Source organism: Tamandua tetradactyla, chromosome 7 (genome assembly GCF_023851605.1).
Source record: "Tamandua tetradactyla isolate mTamTet1 chromosome 7, mTamTet1.pri, whole genome shotgun sequence".
NCBI lineage: Eukaryota > Metazoa > Chordata > Mammalia > Pilosa > Myrmecophagidae > Tamandua > Tamandua tetradactyla.
Genome location: NC_135333.1, coordinates 116,804,575 through 116,822,867, shown reverse-complemented (window position 1 = coordinate 116,822,867; position 18,293 = coordinate 116,804,575). Strand labels below are relative to the sequence as shown.

Sequence of the window (18,293 nt, the reverse complement as noted above, 5' to 3'; positions counted from 1 at the left end):
TTATTCTTTCAAAGGAAGAGCTATGGCTACTTATAATTATGCCCAAGAGTCATTCCTAGAGAACCTTTTTTGTTGCACAGATGTGGCCTCTCTCTCTAAGCCAACTTGGGAGGTGAACTCACTGACCTGCTCCCTACATAGGACATGACTCCCAGGGGTGTAAATCTCCCTGGCAACATGGGACAGGACTCTTGGGATGAGCCAGGACCTGGCATCATGGGATTGAGCAAGCCTTCTTGACCAAAAGAGGGAATAGAGAAATGAGACAAAGTTTTAGTGGTTGAGATATTTCAAACAGAGTTGAGAGGTTATCCTGGAGGTTATTCTTATGCATTATATAGATATCTCTTTTTAGTTTATGGTGTATTGGAGTGGCTAGAGACAAGTACCTGAAACTATTGAGCTGTATTTCAGTAGCCTTGATTCTTGAAGATGATTGTATAACTATACGGCTTTTACAATGTTACTGTGTAATTGTGAAAACCTTGTGTCTGATACTCCTTTTATCCAGGGTATGGACAGATGAGAAAAAAAAAGATAAAATAAATAAATAATAGGGGGATAAAGGATAAAGAATTGGGTAGATTGAAATGCTAGTAATCAATGAGAGGGAAGGGCAAGGGGTATGGGATGTATGGGATTTTTCTTTTCTCTTGTTAATATTTTTTCTGGAGTGATGCAAATGTTTTAAAAATGATCATGGTGATGAATACACAACTATGTGATGTATTGTGAGACATTGATTATATACTTCGATAGAGTATATGTGTGTGAAGCTATTTCAATAAAAATATTTCTTAAAAAAAGAATTTTGTTCCTTTTATCACTAAATAGCATTTCATTATGTGGCTATACCAGTTTGTTTATCTACTAACATACTGAAAAACATTCTGATTACTTCCAGATTTGGTGATTATAAATGAAACTGTTATAAACATTTACATGTGTATTTGTATAAACATAAAATTTCAAGTCAGTTGGATAAATACCTAGGAGCACAACTGCTGGTTTTTATGGTAAGTTTTATGTTTAACTTCATAAGAAACAGACAAATTGTCTTCCATAGTGCCTGTAACATTTTACATTCCCACCAACAATGAGTAAGCATTCCTGTGACTTGGTAGCCATTACGGCATTTGGTGGCATCAGTTTTTTTATATTAGCCATTCTAATAGGTGTACCACTACTTTGGGATGACTTAGCGCTTTCTAATTAAAGAAGGTTACAATCAAGTGTCTTCTCATCTTGCAGGAAAGGGGCAGCAAATACCCAAAATGTGGTCTACATAATACTCCCTACCAGAATTTGAATTTACAAGAAAAAGAAAAAAATCTGAATGTTTAGCATGCACAGGCTCTGAACCTAGAACTCAATGAATATGGATCCTACCAGCATACTGGTCTGCAGTTCTTGCCTCCTCATTGCTTAGACGAGTTGATTGGTAACAAATTGCATAGTAGAATCCCCAACCTTTCTATTGACTCAGTGTGCTACACACGGCCTTTCCGTAAATTTTTCTTGCTTACATTAGCCAAAATAATTCTTAATGTTTTACAAATAAACCTAATTGCTATACACTTAGTTAAGCAAACTGAGAAAGGATTTTAGTACTAGAAGGGCAGAGGTAGTAAAATAATACTAATTGATTTCTTAGAAATATTGCCACAAAAAGAAGAAAATCCATTTTCTAATCTAGAGCCATGTTCAGAATAATGCCAAATGTTTTTCTGTGAGAAAAAAGGTTGAAATTGTCTGTAGTTAAGGAATTTTCTAATTTTGAATATGGAAGAATTAGAAGAGAAATCTATTTTTATTAATAGCATATTAAGTACCAAGGTAGTCTGCTCTACCATTCTTTGTCTCTCTATTCTTCCCTTCCTTTTCTAAGCTCTACCAGGAGTTGTATGTCCTCTATGATCACTGAGATCTTTCAAAAACTTTGATCAACTATATTAATATATTCCTGTATTTTGGAAGTAAGCAAAGACACTTAAGTAGGACAACATCTTTTACAATATCCTCTCATTTCTGCATATTCCTTTCACCATTACAATTTGTATCTCATAATACACAGATAAAAAAAGACACAATCAGAGCAAATGTTTGATGTTTTTCTTTAGCAACATTTTCTGTTGGTTTTATCATTTTTGGTGATTTGAAGTATCTGTGAATTCACATTTGAAGGTACATATCTGAATCAGGAAATTTATAGTGTCCTGACAACAAAAATACTACTCCAAAAATGTAAATATCCTCATTAAAGTAAAGCCTCAATATAATAAATATTAGGAAAGCAAAAAGATCACAATATATTACAGAGTAATTGAATGAATCTACATACAAATACTGATTATCAAGGGAAAAAAATCAAGTACAAACTGGCGAAGGTGTTTGAGGACATCTAATGCAATTTTTGTTCCCTCGAGATAGTATCAGTATCTATATTAGGTAGATAATCAAAAAGTATTGGCAAAGTCCCTTGAGGAATGGGAGATATATTATGGAACTATTAAACTTTACCACAGGGAAACCCTGGATACTGTGTCAAATATTAGGGATACTCAAATCAACAGGCCAAGCTCTTGATCTTAAGGCTTGCACTTGTGAAGGTTATGTATGTAACTGAGAAGTTTAGCCTACCTATAGGTATGCCTAAGAGTTACTTCTGGAAGACCTCTTTTATTGCTCAGATGTGGCCTCACTCTCTTTCTCTCTGTGCCTGACACTGCAGGAGAAATCATTGCCCTCCTCCCTATGTAGGACATGACATCCAGGGATGAAACTCTCCTTGGCAGCATGGGAGATGACTCCCAAGGATGAGCCTGGCCCAGGCACCAAGGGATTAACAATATGATACTGACCGAAAAGGAGAAAGTAGTGTAACAAATAAGGTATCAGTGGCTGAAAGTGTTCAAATAGAGTCAAGAGACTACTCTGGAGGTCACTCCTATGCAAGCTTCAGTTAGACATTGCCTATCATAGCCTACCAAACCCCAACCAAAACCATTCCTGCCAATTCTGACCTATAGCCTAGGATATTATATAGGAGTCTAAAAAGTTTCATGCACTAGGGTGACTTTCCAGAAACCTACAACTTCCAGATGGTTCCCTGAACCAGATAAATCCTGAAATGCCGATGGGCAGGCCTCTCCAGAGCATCAACTAGTTGCATCCCCCTATCCCATATTATCAGCAGCCCCTTCCAAAATGAAAAGGTTAAAATGGGCCCAAATACCCTTAAAGAGTAAGAGAAAGATCAAAGATGATGGTGGAGTTAAAAAGAAAAAGTAAGGTTTAAAAAGTAAGTATCAATGCTGAATCATAACATTGATATTTCTTTTAGTCTCCACTATCTTAGAGCAGCTAGAAGTAAAAACCCAAAATTGTGAAATTGCAACCAATACCAAACTTTGAAATCTTTCTATAACTAATTGTTGTGGTGTGCTTTGAAATTTATTGGGGTTTTTTGTATATATGTTATTGTTCACAATAAAAAAAAAGATAGTATCAGTCCAAACACTTTCCCTTTGTAGATCTGGGTATCCACAAGGGAAATATTTTGGAATATTGGATACAGAGTATCTTTCTCCATATCTTTGATATGATAACAAATCAGTGGTGATCAATACTAAAAAGTAAATAGCAATAAGGTGCAATTAAACACCAATTGTTATTGAGTTGTTCTGAAAACTTATGATGGCACAGACCAAAAAAAAGATGTCAGATTATAGCTTTATTCAAGGATCATGAACCCAATCTAAATCACCACGAACAGATTTTATGAAAGGATTAAATATAACAATTGATTAGTGCATTCTCCTATCATTAGAGATTACTCATTATTAGTTTAATAATTTTTCTATCAAAACAATTTTTCTGTACACCATCTCAAAAAACCGGACAGAAAAAATGAAAATTAAATCCTCCTTTTCCTACTACCATAAAGTGGAACCTGGAAAGAATGAAGAGTTAATTTCTGTTTGTGGGAATGGCTGCAAATTTTTATAGATATTCAGATCTAACACTACTCTTAAGGAACAGTGAATGGTATATTATTGGTACAGCTCCTTCAATGAGAATAACTTTTCTGTGACATGGAGAACTTAAGGGATCCTTGAGTGAATCAAGCTTCACTTCACATTAAAAGCAAATAAGAGTGAAAGAATCAATGACCCAATTTGGAAAAAAAGCACAAGAAAGTGGAGTTAAGGAAAAGCTTTTTTCTTCCACAGGATTTTTCTCAAAGCTTGTTTGACATCATTGTTTCTTAAAGAGTAAATCAGAGTGTTTAACATGGGCATGACACATATGTAAAACACTGAAGCTATTTTATGAACTTCAGGATTGTCGGGAGATGTGAGATACACAAAAGAGACAGTCCCATAGAGCAAATTCACAACCCCCAGGTGGGAGCTGCAAGTGGAGAAGGCTCTTTCCTCCCTTCACTGGATTGGATCTTCAAGACTGTGGGGAAAACATATATGTAAGATACTACAATAATAACTACTGTAGGTAAAATAATAAAGGCTGCCAAACTAAGTGACACCATCTTATTGACAAAGAGACTACAGCAGGAAATCTTCTCAATTTGGTAAGAATCACAGTAGAAGTGATCAATGCGCTCAGGATGCACAGAAAGACACGGAGAATGTTACACTGACTTGGAGGATGGAACTGATCCAGCCACAGATATAGGAACCAGCACCCAGCTGAGTGCAGAGGTGTCTTGACATGTGGACACTATAGAGAAGAGGACTGCAAATGGCAATGAAGCGGTCATAGGCCATGGCTTTTAGTACAAACCCCTCTGCCGCAATGAAGAGGGCAAAAAGAAATAACTGCAACACAAACTGCAAAGGAGACAGTCTTTGTCTCAGACAAGATGTTGACCATGTCCTTAGGTGCAGTAACAGTGGAGTAGGAGAGGTCAATGAGAGAGAGATTGCCTAGAAAGAAATACATTGGTGTCCTCAGCTGGGAGCCACTCACAATGATTGCCATCATGCTAATGTTCCCCAAAATGACCATGACGTAGGCCAGCAGGAAGAGTAAGAAGAGGACACTGTGGTGCTCTGGACAAACCCTGATGCCTATAAGAATGAAGTCACTTACATCTGAGTGGTTGCTTCCTTCCTTGTGACCCATGGCAAGAACCTGCTAAGAAGCGCAAGACAAGGTTAAAAAAATAAATGATCTATCTTTATCCTGGTTTCGGAAAATATCCTGGTCTTTCAAAAGAGACACTGAAATTCTTGTTATCTCATTTTTGCCACCTGATTAAGTTAGGCAGGCATGATTTGTTGCACTCTTTTATGAGAACTGAATCTAGGGTGCATTGTGAATTTCCCATCATCATATAACATTTAAGTTATCACACTCATAGCTTTCTGACATATATTTCCCATTATAACATGCATGCCTTTCACTCTTTAAGTACCGTTTCTCACCTGTGTATCTCCTCAGTTGATTTACATGCTAAGTTTAATAGATCTGAGGGATTTGAGAAATAAGTAAATATTTGTTCCCATCTTTAATTCTTCATTTTGTCCTTAATACTCCTCTATTTTATAACAGAAGGATCAAAGAATGATTTCAAACTCTATGAATAGAAATTAATAAGATTTATAACCACAAATTCCCCAGTTTGTGAAAGTTTGAAATAGGTTACCAAGAGTCCTAAATTTAAAAACTTGAAAAATAGAATGAATTTTCAGCTTCTTAAAGTGGACACGCTACCAGGAGAAGTCCATGGATCATACAAACCTCTGTACAAATTTGTCAAGAAAGACAACTCGATCTTAAACATTTGTGCAACTGACACAAAAGAAAGCTTCAAAACAGAGCATTAACCAAATTTTTTATAAGGAAAAAATAAGTATCAGTTTAGAAAGCTAATTTTATGGATCTCTGCCTTTAGAGAGAGATTATGCATGCATTAAAAATGTAACAGGGGTTACTACCACACAGTTAAATAGTCTGATTCCTTTGTTCTATAACTTTGGAAACTTTCTGTTTTCTTCAATGCAGCAACATAGTCATTTTATTCCCTTTTTATTGGTACTTTAACATCAATTGTCATTTAACCCCCCCAATGAAGGGGAGAGATTATGTGCTTTATTGAATGCAACAAATAATGCAAAGAGTATTTGTTTTTTGGTTTGGCATTAATAACAGCATCAGCAAAATTTGTTCATGGCTCTCATCCTCCCTGGGGCATGTGGCCATTCCATCTTCTTTAGTCTCCCCATGCTAACTCCTCAGCAGGTAATGCTCTCATCGTCATCTCTACATCTCTTATTGTTCTTCTGTCCATTCATTGTCAACTTTTTCCAGTGAGTAACTTGGCTTACTGGAGGAAAAATTGGTAACAATTCAGATGTATGATTCTGAGGCCTCTCTTTTAGCCTGCTGCCCTTATTCAAAACTGAAATCCATTTAAAGAAGCTTAATTCAAGTTGTTGTTGAGAAGACCATGAAGTCATCAAGTTAATGTTGATGTTTGTCCTTAATTGTTATTTCAAAACTAGAGCTAATGGAATGAAGATTTAATGGAGAAACTTCAGTCATTAGTCATCAGAAATAGGTGGGTGAAAGAACAGGAAATAAATTAGAGACTTACAGAGAAAATAGGAAGACCTTCTCAAACTTACCAAATTCACACCACACAGCTAGATATTTGGCTGTGTTTTTCCACAGCAAAAACACTTCTTTTATTTTACTTATATTTCCAAGTTTTATTAATCAAATTACATCATGCTGTCTGACACTATACCAGCCAGTGTTCAATAACCAGGAAATCATTATTTTGAGATTAATGTTTCTTCAAGAATAAAGTGTGTTCATTCAATCATTTATTTAGTCACTAAACATTTATGAGACCACCTATTATCTTGCAGCCAGAATATGAAACTATATGAGTATTAGAAATCAATTTCAGAGGGTGCAATAGAATTCAACAAATTGTGCTGCAATAATGGGATGATCACATGGAAAAAGAATGAAATGTAACCTCTACCACAGCACACAAAAAAAAATCAATTTCACCTTAAAGTCCAAATATTTTTCATTTTCTTTTTGCCTACCTAGACTTTATTATGAAATAACTAATATTGATTTAATTTAGCCCAAGATAGCTTTGCACATATATTTATATTTATAATTTAGGCATGTTATTATAAGTATGCTAAATAGTAAAGAAAGCCATAAAGATAGAGAACATTTTGACAAGTAATATGTGAAAACTTAGTAATCACAATATATTACAGGTTTTCCAGAACAGTCCTGATCTTTTCCTGTGATATATTCAGGTCATATTTCAGACAAGGCTTCACTGATATTTGGTTCAGAAAATGTGATCCATGTTTTTGTAAGAAAAGGTTAATGTTAATAATTGTCCTAGTTGGCAAGCTTCTGGAATGCAATATACTAGAAACGGTTTGGCTTTTATAAGGGAATTTATTAAGTTACATGTTTACAGTTCTAAGGCCTTAAAAATGTCCAAACTGAGGCATCCATATAAAAAACACCTTGACTGAAGAAAGACCAATGTCTGTCACATGGGAAGGCCCTTGGCTAGTGTCTGCTGGTCTTTGTCCTGGTTCTGTTACCTTTAGCTTCTGATTCCAGTGGTTCTCTCTTTAGGTTTCTGTGGGTCCTGACTTACTTCCAGAACAGAACTCCAGGTTTCATCTCTTAGTTTAACATCTCATGGAAAGGCACATCTGCTGGACTCTGGTTCCTGTCTAGCTTCTGTCAGCCCTCTCAGCTCTTGGCATCTTTTGGAGCTCCTGCATTGCCAAATGTTTGCTTCTAAGTTTTCTCCTAAATGTTTCCCTGTGTCAGCTCTTGTAAGGACCCCAGTAGACTAATCAAGACTTGACTTGAAAGGGCAGAGCCATATCTCCATCTAATCAGAAGGTCATGCCCACAATTGAGTTTGCCACATCTCTATGAAAACAACTGAATAAATTAGGTCTGTCCCCCAAAAATTGGATTAGGATTAAAAGAACATGGCTTTTCTGGGATACACAGCAACTTCAAACCAGCACACTAACCTACAGAAATAGTTTTAACTGTGCCTATAAGTTATATGGTAAGATGCAAATAAAGTCTGCCAAAGAGGTTTGCCACCATTAGTGACAAATTTGTGATATAATCATCAAATTAATGTAAGAAATTTTTTAGTTAATGATGGAGAAATATTGTTCTCATCACTAAGATTACTGTTTTCATTTCCTCGTTGCAGTGTTTAAACAATGGGACTTTATTGGATCACAGTTTTGAAGCTAAGAGAAGTCCAAGTCAAGGTGTCATCAAAGCAATGCTTTCTTCCCAAATACTTGTGCTCTGGGGCTGGCTGGTGGAGATCCTTGGTCCTTGGTTCCTCTGATACGTGGCAATGCACATAGCAGCCTTTCTGACCCCTCCCCTCTTTTCTGGATTCTGTTGACTCTCAGCTTCTGGGTGCCCCCTGTAGCGTTCTCTCTGTCTGTCTAATTTCCATTCTGCTTATAAAGGACTTAAATAACAAGATTAAGATCCATCTTGATTGAACTGATCACACCTTAACTGAAGTATACTCATCAAAAGTCCCTATTTACAACGGGCTCACACCCACAGGAATGGAGTAAGCTGAAGAAAATGTTTTTCTGGGGTATATAATTCCAAACCACCATAGTCGCATAGAATAGGATGACAAATTGGAGTCTGTAATACACTTCTCTCCATCTGTTTTTCTATTTAAATTAATTTTTATATGCTTATGCTAATTTAGCTGTAATTTGCCTTCCAATAAAAAGGACATGACTTTTCAAGGTAAATATTGTTTTTTACAAGTAAAAATAAACAAATTTTCTCAATCATAAAATAATTCCCATGCTTTAAGGCGCACAGAAATACTCATTGTGAGTAATGACTTGATTGAAATAAATATATTTTTATCTAATCTGTTACCTCTTTCTTTCTTGCTGCTCTTGAGCAATTTTCTAATGGCAGATGCAAGGATGCAGAGGTTTATTTTACTTGATTTTAGAGAGACAAAAAAGTATGAAAAGGTATATAAAGAAAATTAACGACAATGATAAAACAAAGCTTATGAGAAAAATTAAAGTTTAGTGAAAGCTGTATAAGCTTTGTTATATTTATGCTGTTTTAGGTTCTGTGCATGGATTTACAAAATCCAATTCCTCAAATAAGAATGTCTTTTTCATTTACATGGCAGGTATTCTGCCTGACAATCTGCTGTAATTATGCATCCCTTTCTAGGTACAGGAGAATAGAAGAGATGATTACCGAGGCCTCTTCCAACTCCATGAACTTTCTTCATCAAAATCTACAAGAAAATACAACTGAACCTGCAGAATCACACTACGTGAGCATGCCTCTTCTACATTGTGGTGTGTCTTACAGGCCTCAGAGTGAGAAAAATTAAACAAAATGGAAATTTATGTGGAGCAAAGATAAAATCACAGGTGAATAGTGGCAGTCCCTGACGACCTGCAGTATACTGTAGGAGGAGTCCGTGGTGGTCTCAGTTAACACTAAAGTAATGATTTCAGATAATTACAGCATGGTTTGCACGGAAAAGGTCCCTCTGAGAGAAACTAAGAATAAGTCAATTATAAGGTGATAACGGCAAGATCCAGGTCCATCCCATGAGGACCATGTAAGAAGAGAAAGAAAGAAAGAAAGGGTGACATCTACTCTTATTACAAACTTAGAGTATCTCTGGATCTTTTGGGGCATGATTTCTTAGACTTGCTTTGTGCTTAAATCATATACCTTATATAATTTCTATTCCCCATTTTATTTCTGTCTTCTTCAGTGAATTTATCTATTGTTTCTTCTGCATGTCTGTCCATCGTATCTTCCCTAGCTCACTGCTACCATTTTCTTGTAGGACCTTATTCTCTGTCAGATGATTTCTATTTTGCATGTGATACAATAAAATATCTTACAGGTCTTGTTACCAGTGTGTCCATGGTCAACTTCATAAACAAGGTTCTAGTAATAAACAAGTCTATTTGACTATAAATAACACCACATCACAGGGCCTTGCCAACTCTGACAGTCTGTATTCTATGCTTCTAGCTAAAACCACAGGTTTGAGGGTTTAGATATCAGAATGCATATATCTCAAAAAGTATAAGTAATGAGCCTGAAGGAAATAATCATGTAGAACTTTAGCAATTCCTAGTAATTCATATGCTGAATTTTGGTTATTAAAGACATAATATCATGTACAAGATGAAATTATTAAATAAAATTTCCTTAGCATACTCATGAACTACCATATTAGTTTGCTAGTTGAGGAATGCAATATACCAGAACTGGAACAGCATTTACAAGGGGAATTTAATAAGTTACAAGGTTACAGTTCTAAGCCTATAAAAATGGCCAACTAAGGCATCCAGGGAAAGATACCTTAATTCAAGAAAGGTCAATGTGTCAGGAACACCTCTGTCAGCTGGGCAGTCATGTGGCTGGCATCTGCTGGTCCCTTGTTCCTTGGCTCCAATGCCTTCAGCCTCTGTTACTGTGGGGGTTCCTCACTTTGCTTCTCTAGGGCTGGCTTTCATCTCTTGGCTTCCCTTGGCTCTCTCCAGGTTTTGGCTTGCTTAACATCTCATGGCACTGTCTGCTGGGCTCCAAGCGTCTCCAAACATCTGTGTCTCTGTTCTCCACATGTCCGCATAGTATCAGCTCTGTTGTGAATTTTCTGTTGGCTCTTTGGCATCTGTCATTTCTCTAGGGTCTGTCATTTCTGATATTTCTCCAAAATGTGTCCTCTTTTAAAGGATTCCAGTAAACTAATCAAAACGCACCCAGAATGTGTGGAGTCACATCTCCATCTAATCAAAGATCACATGTGTGCCACATCTCTGTGGAGATAATCTAACCAATTTTCCAACTTACAGTGTTTAATCAGGATTAAAATAAATGGTTGCTCTCACAAGATTGGGTCAGGATTAAAACATTGCTTTTCTGGGGTACATAATACTTTCAAACCAGCACAGCTACCTATTGCAAAAATAGTTTATGTAGAGAATAACCACAAAATAAAATTTGTCATATAAGAAAAACTGTTTAGATTTTGAGAATGGAGAATATAAACTCACATTTGATCTGAATACTGGGAAGAGGTCTAACAGTAATGGCCCAAGAGTCTGGAGGTGGGAAACTGGGAAGACAACAGTAAATAAGTTAAAATAATGTGGGCATGCAGATCCCAAAGCTAGCGTGGTGTTCACAGCCGACAAGACCTGAGCTAGCAAAATCAAAAGATGCTATTCCAAGTTCAGATCAAATTCGAATAGCACCATCTTTAAAAAGCCAAAGAGGATCAGTATGGACAAAGACAAAAGCAGCCTTTGAGAACTGGGAAGTTGAAGTGACATTTCGAGTGACTGGAAGAGGTCAAATTGGAGCTGATGGGCTGGCAATTTGGTATACAGAAAATCAAGGCTTGGACGGTCCTGCGTTTGGATCAGCAGATATGTGGAATGGTGTTGGAATCTTTTTTGATTCTTTTGACAATGATGGAAAGAAAAATAATCCTGCTATAGTAATTATAGGCAACAATGGAAAAATCCATTATGACCATCAAAATGATGGTGCTAATCAAGCTTTAGCAAGTTGCCAGAGGGACTTTCGTAATAAACCCTATCCTGTGCGAGCAAAGATAATATATTATCGGAAAATGTTGACAGTAATGATTAATAATGGCTTTACACCAGATAAAAATGATTATGAATTTTGTGCCCAAGTAAAAAATATGATTATCCCCACACAAGGGCATTTTGGAATATCTGCTGCTACAGGAGGTCTTGCAGATGACCATGATGTTCTTTCTTTTCTGACTTTTCAATTGACTGAGCCTGGAAAAGAGCCACCTACACCAGATAAAAAAATTTCAGAAAAAGAAAAGAAAAGTATCAAGAGGAATTTGAGCACTTTCAGCAAGAATTGGATAAAAAAGAAGAGGAATTCCAGAAGGACCACCTTGACCTTCGAGGGCAGCCCACGGATGAAATATTTGAGAGTGTGGGAGATTGTGAGCTAAGACAAATCTTTGAAGGCCAGAATTGTATTCATCTTGAAATCAAGCAGCTCAACAGACAGTTAGACATGATTCTTGATGAGCAGAGAAGATATGTGTCTTCCCTGACAGAGGAACTCTCTAAACGAGGAGCAGGAATTCCGGGGCAGCATGGACAGATCACTCAACAAGAAGTAGATACTGTTGTAAAAACACAGCATGAGATTCTGAGACAAGTAAATGAAATGAAGAATTCCATGAGTGAAACCGTCCGAGTGGTCAGTGGAATACAGCATCCAGGATCTGCAGGGGGAGTTTATGAAACCACACAGCACTTCAACGATATCAAAGAGCACCTTCATGTCGTAAAGAGGGACATAGACAACTTAATACAACGGAATATGCCACCACATGAAAAACTGAAATGCCCAGAACTACCACCATTTCCATCGTGTTTATCTACAATTCATTTCATTATATTTGTAGTGGTACAAACGGTGTTATTCATTGGTTATATCATGTATAGGACTCAGCAAGAAGCAGCTGCCAAAAAATTCTTTTGACCATCATTTTCTTATGTGTACATCATGTATGTATGTACGAAATGTTGTCTTTTTGAGGGAATTTATGTATTTAAATTGCTTCATAGTCTAAATTATTAAATTCTGTATAAAATAACTTTAAATATTGACTTGCAGTAGGAATAAACCTTAACACAAAGACAACTACATGTAAAATTGTGCATAGTACATAAATCTATTTAAATTTCTGTGAAAAAAAAAACTGTTTATTTGTTCATATGACCGGAGCCACCAACTAGTCATTTCTGCTGATTTGGGCTAGGTCTCTTGGTTGTTGGCTAGGCAACAATTTTTCAGCTGACTAAGGCAACATTTCTGCTCTCTGCATGTATCTCCTCTTCTAGCAGAATAACCTCAGCATGTTCACCTAGTGACAGTAAAGAGAAAAGTGCAAACAGAAATGCACAAGTAATTATCAAGGTAAAATCTCACTGACTAAAGCAAGAAATATGGCTGAATCAAGGAATGAGGCAAAATATCTTGCCCAGAATAGAAGAGCACTGCAAAGTTACATGGCAAAGGGTGTGGACAAAAGGAGAAGTGAAGAATTGGGACCTTTCCTTTTCAATGAGGAGCTCTTTCCTGGAATGGAGCCCATCTGGTCTGTTATGAAACTTCATATGGGATAGACTCTCATGGATCCCTTAGGCACCACCATGGACCACAGACTCCTATTAGAATGAGTAAACTCCCTCCCGATTTTAGCTGCTGTTCTCAAATTGGTCTGCCACACTTCTCAGTGAATACTTCTTGGCTATTTTGAGTTTTTCTGTTCTCAGGTATTAGTAACCCCATTTCTCCCATTTGATTCTCCTGCACAGATCCCAACAATATCCTGGCCTTGAGGCTATGGGTGATCTGTCTCCATTTGCTCGTATTTGGAATTTCATAGGGAAATTTTGTCATCTAAATTTCTTTTAATATTGTCCAAGAGATTTGGTCTTGCTCTTTAGCTACTCTGTTTTCATGTGGCTTTTGGGGAAGATCCAATAACTAAACTGCCACTGCTGCCACCATTTTCCTGAAACTAGGGTGCCATCTTTTTAATGTGCACATTTTTCTCTGGTCTGAGACCCTGACTATTGTAGACAGAGTTTTGGCCCCCCATAATTTTTCTTCTATAGTGTTATTTCTGTGATGATGTGATATAACATTGAAAAGGGGACTTTGCAGATGTAATTAAGATTATTAATCAGTTGTCCTTAAAACAGGGAAATGGTCCCTATCCCAATGTAATCAGCAGGAGCCCTTAAAAGCAGAATAGGAATGCTGAAGAAGTGAAAGAGATTGAAAGCATGACAAAGACTAAATACACTGTTGCTGTACTAAAGATGGGGAAACCTGCATAGAAAGTTTGAGAAGGAAATGAATTCTGCCAACAACCAGAGACTTGGTAAGAAAACCCTGAGCCCCTGATAAGAACTGCAGTCCTAACTGATAACTTGACTTTAGTCTGGAGAGACCTTGAATAAAGAAAGAAGTATGCTGTCTGTATCAAACTGCTGACCTACAGAACTGTGGGATAATAAATGGGTTTGGTTGTAAGTTGCTTAAGTTTGTGGTAATTTGTTAAGCAGCAATAGAAAACAAATACACTGGCTAAGCCTATATTCTGGCCACTGCACATTGTTTCAGTGGTGTTTATTTATCTCCCTAGAATCCTCTTTTAATCTATTTTATGTTCTGCATTAAATATTCCTAATGTCTTTCATTAACCAGTTTATCAATACTCTTCAACTCTAACAAAAAGATGTATCTTTCAGATTCATCCATTTTTCTCATTTTCTTTGCTACCACATTCATCCAAGTTTGAGAATATTCTCAGTTCAAACTTGGGTTTCACAATAGACATCTAGCTAATATCTCTGCCTTTTGACTCTTTCTCCTCTGTGTTAGTCAGGGTTCTCTAGAGAAACAGAACCAATAGAAGGTATCTGTAAATATAAGATTTATGAAAGTGTCTCACACAACTGTGGTAATACAAGAGTCCAAAACCCACAGGAAAGTCTGTGAAGCTGGCAACTCCTATGATGGGTCTCAGCAAACTCTACAAGAGGGGCTCACTGCTGAAGAACAGTGAAAATTCTCTCTTCTTTCTTAAAAGTCTTCAACTGATTGGATCACATCCAACTGATTGGATATCTCGTTTGCAGGAGGCACACTCTTAGTTGATCATAGATATAATAAACCACAGATGCAATCAACTGACCGATGATTTAATAAACTAGCTGTCCCAGTTTGAATCTGTAGTGGACCCCAGAAAAGCCATGTCCTTTAATCCTCATTCAATATTGCTGGCTGGGAGCTTTCTGATTGTTCCCATGGAAATGTGGCTCACCTAATTGTGGGTATTAACTTTTGATCAGAGGGAGATGTGACTCCACCCATTCCAGGTGGGCCTTGATTGGAATCCTTTAAAAGAGGAAACGGTTTTGAGAGAGTCCCTTTTTTCAAACCATGAAAATGATGGGAGCCAGAGCCCATACCACCAGAGACCTGTAGAGATGAAGAAGGACTACAACCCTGGGGATGCTTCATGAAACAAGAAGCCTGGAGAGAAAGTTAGCAGAGGTTGCCATGTTTACCATATGTCTTCCCAGTTGAGAGAGAAAACCTGGATTTCATTGGCCTTTCTTGAGTGAAGATAATCTATTGTTGGTGCCTCAATTTAGACATTTTTGTAGATTTGCTTTAATCGGGACATTTTCTTGGCCTTAGAACTGTAAATTAGCTACTTTTTAAATTCCCTTTTTTAAAGCCATTCCACTTCTGGTATATTGCATTCCGGCAGCTAGCAAACTAGAACACTAGCCTTCTGGTTTATAAACCAGCCATGAACTATCCCTGCAGTAATGGTTAGGCCAAGCTTGCCTGATCAAACAACTAGGTACCATCATCTGGCCAAGTTGACACCAGAACCTAATTACCACAGTCCACCATCTATCACCTTGGCAGATTAAACCATGCTTGATTTCTAAAAGAGTACACAATAACAGACATATGTTCACCTGACAATACTCAATTCTTCAGTAGACAACTGGAAACACACTAAATCTCTCCAGAATAGGGTGCAAGTCCTTAGGTAACATCTACTCTTAAGTTTGATATTTTATAACTTAAGTACTATAATATGAGCAATACAACTTATGTCATATGATAAGAAGAAAACAAGATATCTGCTTTACATACAAACATACTCATAACAAAACAGGAAGGAAATATTCAAACCATCACAGTCCTTGTTTCTGAACTGGCCACACGGTCACAGTTCATATTTATCACTACCATCTTCCACTACCCATTCCAAGTTCCCTTTACCTCAGCAAGCACTTCAGCTGACTGTGGTTCTTTACCTGATGGGGTGAACCAAACCGTCATTCCTGAACTTGTTGGGCCATTGGTAGTCCTGTCTGTATTGGGTAGTTGTAATTTTCCATTGACTTTAGTCACAGGGTCTGGTAGTACTAAGAGACACCCTAAGGGACCTCCTGTATTCCAGGAAAACTTTCTTTACCTCCATTGTGTAGTTGCAGTCCTATTTCCCTTTGAGAGTCAAGATCAAGCACCCTGGTCAGTACAGTAATCCCCTTTCTTGATTGTTGATTCAAAGGCATGAGAAGCCCAAAGTAGGCAGGTTGCAGCCTTAACTTCCACTTCAATGGAATTATTGTTGTGTCCATTTGGGTGGGTCTTGATAAGTTTCTGGAGTCCAATAAAAGAGGAAACATTTTGGAGAATGAGAGATTCAGAGAGAGCAGAGAATGCTGCAGCACCACAAAGCAGAGAGTCCACGAGCTAGTGACCTTTTGAGATAAAGAAGGAAAATGCCTCCTAGGGAGCTTCATGAAACCAGAAATGAGAGAAAGCTAGCCACGTTCGCCACATGCCCTTCCAGCTGAGAGAGAAGCCCTGACTGTGTTCGCATGTGCCTTCTCACTTGAGAGAGAAACCCTGAACTTCATCAGCCTTCTTGAACCAAGATATCTTTCTCTGGATGCCTTTGATTGGACATTTCTATAGACTTGCTTTAATTGGGACGTTTTCTCAGCCTTAGAACTATAAACTAGCAAATTATTAAATTCCCCTTTTTAAAAGCCATTCTGTTTCTGGTATATTGCATTCTGGCAGCCAGCAAACTAGAACAGCACCATAATTTGTTATTCAAAGGCCATTCCATCATTCTATCAACGCAGGTGTCTCTGGATAATGAGAAACATGGTAAGACCAGAGAATTTCATGAGCATGTCCCCATTCCCACACTTCATTTGCTCCAAAGTGGGTCCCTTGATCAGAAACAATGCTGTGTGGAATACCATGATGGTGGATATGGCATTACATAAGTCCACGGATGGTAGTTTTTGCAGAAGCATTGTGTGCATGGAAGGCAAACCCATACCCAAAGTATATGTTAAAAAAAATCTTTGCTCCTTCCATGATGGAAGTGGTACATTGTAATCAACCTGCCACCAGGTAGCTGGATGTTCACCTTGGAGAATCATATAGGTACTGAGTGTGGGTCTCTGCTGCTGGCAAATTGGGCACTCAGCAATGGCTGTAGCCAGGTTGGCCTTGTTGAATTGAACATTCATCATGTTGATGAACCATGCATAACTTTCATCCCTACCATCATACCCACTGATACAGAATAGGTCATCTTATCCACTTCATTATCAAAACTGTCTTCTGATGAAGTCACCCTCTGGTGAGCATTCATATGGGACACAATGTTTTCATGTTTTTTTCCCACTCGGAAAGGTCTATCCACATACCTCTACCCTAGACCTCTTTGTCACCAATTTTCCAATCATGGTCCTTCCAAGTCCTTGATCAAACAGCCAAACCATTAGCAACAGCCTATGAGTCATTATACAAATGCACCTATTGCCAATTTTCCTTCCAAACGAAATGAACAACCAGATGCACTGCTCGAAGTTCTGCCCAGAGGGAGAATTTCCCCTCACATCTGTCTTTCCAGGACATCCCAGAAGGGAACTATAGTGCTGTAGCTGAACATTTTTGGGTGGTTATATGCATATTGTGGAGAACCATCTGTAAACCAGGCCTGACTTTTCTCTTTCTCAGTCAAACGACTATAAGGAAGCCCCAAGAGGCCATAGCTCTGCATTGCAAAAGAGAAGGTAATGTGGCAGGAGTGGGAGCCATGGGCACTTGGGCCACTTCCTCATGTAACTTACTTGTGCCTTCAGAACCCGCTTGAGCTCTACCTCTTACATACCATTTCCATTTTATGATGGAGTGCTGCTGGGTGTTCTAGTTTGCAAGCTACCAGAATGCAACATACCAGAAACAGAATGGCTTTTAAAAGGGGGAATTTATTAAGTTGCAAGTCCATAGTTCTAAGGCCATAAAAATGTTATAGAAATGTCCAATCTAAGGCATCAGGGAAAGATACCTTGGTCCAAGATTGATGATAACAGTCAGCGCTTCTCTCTCAACTGGAAAAAGCACATGGAAAAGAACAAAGCAATGTCTGCTAGCTTTCTCTCCAGGCTTCTTGTTTCATGAAGCTCCCCTGGGGGCATTTTCCTTTTTCATCTTCGAAGGTCTCTGGCTGTGTGCGCCTTTATGACTCTTGTGGCTCTGAAGTTTTTTCCAAAATGTTTACTCTTTTAAAAGATTCCAGTAAACTAATCAAGACCCACTTGGAATGGGTG

At 37.8% G+C, this 18,293-nt stretch overlaps 2 pseudogenes; one reads left to right on the top strand and one right to left on the bottom strand.

Annotated features, from left to right (window-relative positions):
* Positions 1 to 4,205: 4,205 nt before the first annotated feature.
* Positions 4,206 to 5,145, bottom strand: LOC143690594 (olfactory receptor 9K2-like; annotated as a pseudogene).
* A 6,073-nt stretch (positions 5,146 to 11,218) lies between these two features.
* Positions 11,219 to 12,800, top strand: LOC143690593 (protein ERGIC-53 pseudogene; annotated as a pseudogene).
* Positions 12,801 to 18,293: the final 5,493 nt, after the last annotated feature.